Below are 6,351 nucleotides of genomic sequence, written 5' to 3' on the forward strand. Positions count from 1 at the left end.
AGACACATTTAGTGATGGTATGGCAGTAAAAAATCTAAAACGTCATTTTAATATAATTGTTACATAAATTTCATTATTGTTCCAACATCTGCATTCCTGTACATGTATGTGATTCAATATGTTTGTGTTTCTTATTTCACTGAAATAATTGTGCCATACAATAATAGTTCAGATAAATCTGCATGTTTCATATGAGAGTACTTTAAGGTAAAGACTGGTGAAAATAACACAACTATATACTAATAAAGAAAATCCTGAGACTTTGTGTGTCATTGATTTTAATTGATTTTAATTGAAGGAAACAAGTTTTTTTAAACCCCATAAGAAAAGGAACAGATCAGGTATTAAACTTAGGAAAAAAATTCTAACACACTACACAAGCTTTTCATATATATAATTTTTGTAATTCATTTCATATCTTTCAGATGGTCTGTCAGCTTTACATACAATGGTGGAGAGGTAAGAACCTTTAAAAAATAAAACCAATGCTACAGCTTAATGTTATATTGAACTTCAGGTAATAACAATAATGATCAAAAAATAATGTGTTAGTATAACCAAATACTTGTCAGCATGGTTATCACCATTTTCATAATTTAGTACTTAAATATATTTTTTTCTTATACAATTTAAATATACAAACTGTGAAAGCATGCAGTAAAATGTAAGTGCATAAAAATGGCAATAAAAGACAAACGGCGAGTGTTTAGGCTTTTTATTTGGTAAGTTAAAACAATCGTACTACAAAGAATCAATTATATTGTAAAGACACAGTAACAAATGATGTATATTCAATGTTTTATGAAGGACAATATAACTAGTCGTTCTGGTGAATACTATCGGTCGTTCTTTTTGTAGATATGTTTGTGTTTTATGTGTTTTATCATCACTGTTTCATTAAAAACGATATACTTAACGTTAACATGTTAAAGACAGTGATGTAACAAAGGATTCATCAAGAAGTTATAAACAAACCTTTTTCGATCATTCGATATAATATATTGCTTTGCCTATTTTTTTCTTCATGATAGAACTACTTAAATACAACATACCGTTATCTTCGTTCCTTTGAAAACCAAATTATACATGTTGATGAAAGAGAACTTTATAATCAAAACAATCAACATCTTGATACATAACACATGTATATACTCAGAGGCACTTATATATCGACAAAATTAAAAGTCTCTGATTCCTACTAAATCTGTATGTTAACCAGTTCTATTACTTTTATGTTACCTTACTGACTACTGACAACGTTAACATCTCTGTCTAATAGTTCTCCATTCCTGAACAAGGGCTTGCTCGAGTTTCTGGCTTATTGTCGCTTTCTTACACGCCTGTTCAATTCAGTTTACAAATGTGATTTTAAGATGTGTAGACTTGGGAGGCAGGAGTTGCAGGAACTTGAGCAAGCCCTGTTTTAGGAATGGAGAAATATTTCCCAAACCTTCATGAGAAACTGCGTCATTTTCATGAATCAGGTGCCTGCACGTTGTTATAGCCATGTGAGCCAGTTATACTTTCAGTATTGTGGAATTTAGAGACTTTTCATTTTGTTATGATACTTACAGCCAAATGGTGATTTTTCATTTTGCAGTTGCATATTTGTTTTGTCATTTTCTCTATTTTCTTGTCAATGAATTGTTATTAAAATTCTACGTTACAAGTATGATATGTCAAGTTTGTATGGTACAAATTTGAACAAAATCTGTCCACAAATGACATGTCAATACAGAAAAATGTAGGTGTCGGGTTATAAGTGCCTCTGAGTGTGTTCCTGTTGCAAAATGAATTTAAAGATCGATCAAGGACTTTTATATAATTTACTCGAATGATTTTTCCACATCATTACTTATAGTTATTATATGAATTTGCAGAATAATGAAATACAATGCTTGTATGAGATTGTACATAAATATGGGACGTACTCAGGTTCTTAAATTACAAAAAAAAGATTGTTTTTCAAGTTTTACATGATTAAAATAATGTGATGTTGATTCAATTTTTATATATTCAGGAACATGCTTATCACGTTATGTTTGATAACCTTTTAATAGTAGTGATGCGATTGTTTTTGTTTTTAAACTATATATTTAAAATAAGTGGATACATGTTTAAAAGTGTACAACTAAATAAAACATTTAAACAAAAAATTCGTAGTAAATTATGTTTTGGTATTTATCTATTCTTGATTATCATTCTTTTTTTAAATACGTATATGGATATGATGTTAAAATTTTTATGATTTAAAATAAAAGTATTATTATTATTCGATCAGTATAAATAAGGAAAATTGTGGTTGTTAAAATAAAAGCAAAAATAAATCTGAGAAATTTAGACAAGAAGAAATGGAAATCAAATACATTTGCAAGGTGATTTTAAGAATATTTTTACAAAACAATAACATTATATAACAATTCCGATTCACTTCACTTTCCAAACAAAATCTTTACAGGGTTATATTTTCTGTATTTGATAATTTCTGTCGATTTCTCGTCGTACATACATTCATATGGCGAACTTAACCAGCTTTACTGGTAAAGGAAAACCTCAGGTGCCCCTTCGTAAATTAGTACAAGAGCGGGCACATAAGAAACAACGACGTGTTAGAAACTTGCTGTGTACATTTTTCACAATCAATAATCCAAAGTATCTGGCATAAGTCAAACCTACAGCGGTGAATGGTGGTTTAAATTGAACGTCTTCAACTACTCGATAACGGACGTGCACGTTGTGCTTTGACCATCAGAACTAATAAGACATTTTATAAAATATGGATATTTTGTTAAAATCTCTATAGCTAGAAACACAATGTATTGATCTATTTTATTCAAATGTAATGTATGTAGTTTGCTACAAGCACGTAGATTTACATGAATGAGATTATTCTAAGCTCTCATTACGGGAAAAAGAAAATATCTTGGGCTACCACCAATCAGTTATTTAACCAGAAATTACGTATACTGACCAAGCACTGTCTTTTCCTCACGGTTTATTGTTTGTCGTACTGTTTGCCGAATCCGAATATATTGAAGTCGTTATTTCGTCAGTTATATTTGCGTGCGTGTTACGGCTCATTGAATGTCGGTTTAATAAAGAATAATAGTACTTATTTACCCATCATATCAATCAAAATAATCAATTTTCTTTTTTTATATACAGTGCTTTCTATATTAAATTTCTACAGTGATATAGAGGTACAAAAACCGTCAATATTTAGTTTGTTTAATTGCAAGCACTTTGTTTTATACTGTATACGAATGTGATGCAAATAACTATGATTTTTCCTCTTTAGCTCTTATTCTATTTTCTTGTGATTCTGAATATTTTTTCAGACAATAGTGATTCGGGTGTATTTGGACAATCATCACTTTGCTGTAGGCATGGAACATCCAGGAGGAAAAATAAAAGTAATAAAAATTTCCCATTAGTTGAAAAGCAAATGTTATAGCTCAACTATAGTTGGAGTTCGTTCTGTATCAAAAAGATGATCAATGTGCTAAAACGGAGGGTCAGTGAAAAAGTGGACAGATAAATACTTTTTTAAGAGTATATTTATGATATTAAGCATTTATGTAATGAATTGGATAGTTTGGTGTCTGTGTGTTTTTGTTGTTTGCTTTGTTGTTGTTTTTGGTTGTTTTTGTTACCCTAAAACTATACAATATATTCAGTACTTATCTCTATGTCCATAACATTTTGAATGTTGTATATTTCAATATACAGAAACCATTATTGATAAAAAATATTCCTTCCTATGTGCCTTTAAAAACACAATGTATTAATATATGAAAGTAAAAAAGAAAACAATAAATTCAGGTTCATTTAAATAATTTGATAATTTGGTAATATGCTAAAGAATACGAGAACGCATTCAACGCCGCGAGTACATAATCGGATCATTGAAATGTTTGGATGTGCTATTGTTACAAATTATGCACATTTATTGAATTCGTCATATTAGTCCATTCGTTTTGTTTATCAAGTTTATATGTATATATTTTTTGCCTGGTTATATCATCATATATGATTCCTGATATTCGCCCATACCTGTCCCCCCAAAAAAAACATTGTCTTAATTGACGCTTGTATATTCTAAATATGAAAGAGATTGCGTTAATTGTAGACCGCTAAAAATATGTAATGTAATTGTTTTGTTAATTTCATATAAGTGAGATGATAATGATGTTGGTGAGTTGATGATGATGACCGGGCGGCAACTTTAACAATTATAATGATTGTTTGAATACAAATTAGTTCGATGATGATGATGATGATGATATTTGTGTGTTTATGATGATGCTGATAATGAGGGTAGTTGTGATTATGACAAATAATGTTTAATTTATATAGTTCAAGTGATTGACTATAAATCTTATATTTAGTCAGCAGTAAGTGAGAAATGACAATAAGATTCAATATCCGAGATCAGTTGCCACGAATAAATGTCGCCTACTCCTGATCAAACAATCACCCCGGTATTTAAAATCCGATATTTATTTTTTTTTCCTTTTGAACAGAGTGAGCGGAATGTGATGATATTATGATGATGTTGAAAATATGTATGCTGGTGAAATTGAATATAACTTTATGACGGCCACAAAATAAAGATGATGATGACGTGAATGAATGATGATTCTTAAATTGATGATGATGTTTGTATGAGAACATCGGTCGGAATGATGACGATAATGGTAAAGATGGTAATGATGGTGATGTTGATGACGATGTTCCCCAACATTTTAAAAATCCCAACCCGTTTTATCATGATATTGTCGTTCTGTTTACATATATTTATAAAGAACGAAATAAAAAAAAACATGTTTCTCAATAATTTGCTCCTGTACTCGTCAACTTAAGATGAACATCCACTCGGTACATAGTTTCTATACTGTTTAAATGCTAAACAGATGTGTTGTATGGAAATTGAAATGAGCATTAATACAAATTGATAAGTATGTTTGTATGTAGAGGAATGTTAGAAAGAAAGATAATATAATAAAATTATTTAAATCATAAGCTCAAACATCAAGTTTAAGATCAACAGTTTTGTTACTATATACTTAACCTCTTTACTATATAATGTACATCCGTATTTATAAAGTTATCAAAAAAGACACAAATAATATATAAATGTTAAACATACTCGTATGTATTGTTATTAACCGACTTATTTCCAGATCCAATGTTGAAACTAATTGTAGATGAAAATCATTCAATAAATAAATAAATAAATAAATAATGAGACGAACTGGAAATTACGCCAAAACGGTACAAACCAGACTGTTTTTATAAAAAAGTAAAGTCTCTGACCAGCCTCACGTCGATATGAACTTTTTGTTATAAATTGACATCATTTGACTAAAATAAAATAAAAAAAGCTTTAGGTAGCTTGCTTAATTAATGATCCGTCAATTCAATTTAAGATTATTTCTTATATAGAATGTGTTATTTATTATTTATAATATTTGATATACCTATTCTTATACAATTTCACAATGGGGTTATTATAGATGTTACTCATCAGACAAGATGTGTGTCTAAATCGTATATACATAGCATGTCAGCTAAGTATGATTTGTAGTCCTATGCAATTTTAAAGGCAGTTATTGTGAGTATCACTGCCAAGCTAGTATTCAATGGAAATATTCATTCTAGAAAAATGTAGGACATTCAAGAATTGTTTCGGAAATAAAACAGAATATAGTAGATACATTACGATAAGTTTTAAAAATACATTTGGAGCGAATGTTTACATCTATAGTTATAAATACATTATCTTGTACATGGTATATATAAGGTATATTATCTTGGTTAAGCTAAATAATATTGTTAAGTCATTGTGTAAATATAAATGTATGTTATGTTATTGTACTGTTTTAACCATCCAATTATATATGTCAATTTTGTTGAATCATCATCTACTGATTAAATAAATGACTAAGCACAATTCAATTGCTGTTGTTACTTCCCGTTATGATGTATTTTTTTAGTTCATGTTCTAAAGAACATGCTTCGAAATGGTATCCTATCAGGAGTTTCAAATGATTGTGTGAAAAAAATACTTTTAAATGCTAAGTTTAAAATAATTTGTGTAAAGACTAGTATGCCTATTATGTACGTGTGTCTCTGTCAGGGAAATAAAGTATGACTAAAAAAATGAAGGTAAATTGAGTTACTTCCCTTAACGTTATAGTTCAGTGCGATTCACTTCTTGGAAAATGCTTGTGTAACACACACTGAATTATACAGTTTGAACCACAACCTCCCCGCCACCAACAATTGGCTACTCATTACTATTCTTCACCTCTCTTCTTATATTGATCATAGTTGATGCTATAATTAATT

At 29.4% G+C, this 6,351-nt stretch overlaps 1 long non-coding RNA gene across 1 annotated transcript; it reads left to right on the forward strand.

Moving 5' to 3' along the window:
* The first annotated feature begins 420 nt into the window (after positions 1-420).
* Positions 421-4,060, forward strand: LOC132727315 (uncharacterized). Its single transcript, XR_009625334.1, has 2 exons — positions 421-459; positions 3,339-4,060. It is a non-coding gene; the product is annotated as an uncharacterized LOC132727315 (long non-coding RNA).
* Positions 4,061-6,351: the final 2,291 nt, after the last annotated feature.

The sequence above is a fragment of the Ruditapes philippinarum genome, unplaced genomic scaffold (genome assembly GCF_026571515.1).
Source record: "Ruditapes philippinarum isolate M1 unplaced genomic scaffold, ASM2657151v2 ctg3248_1_1_1_1, whole genome shotgun sequence".
NCBI lineage: Eukaryota > Metazoa > Mollusca > Bivalvia > Venerida > Veneridae > Ruditapes > Ruditapes philippinarum.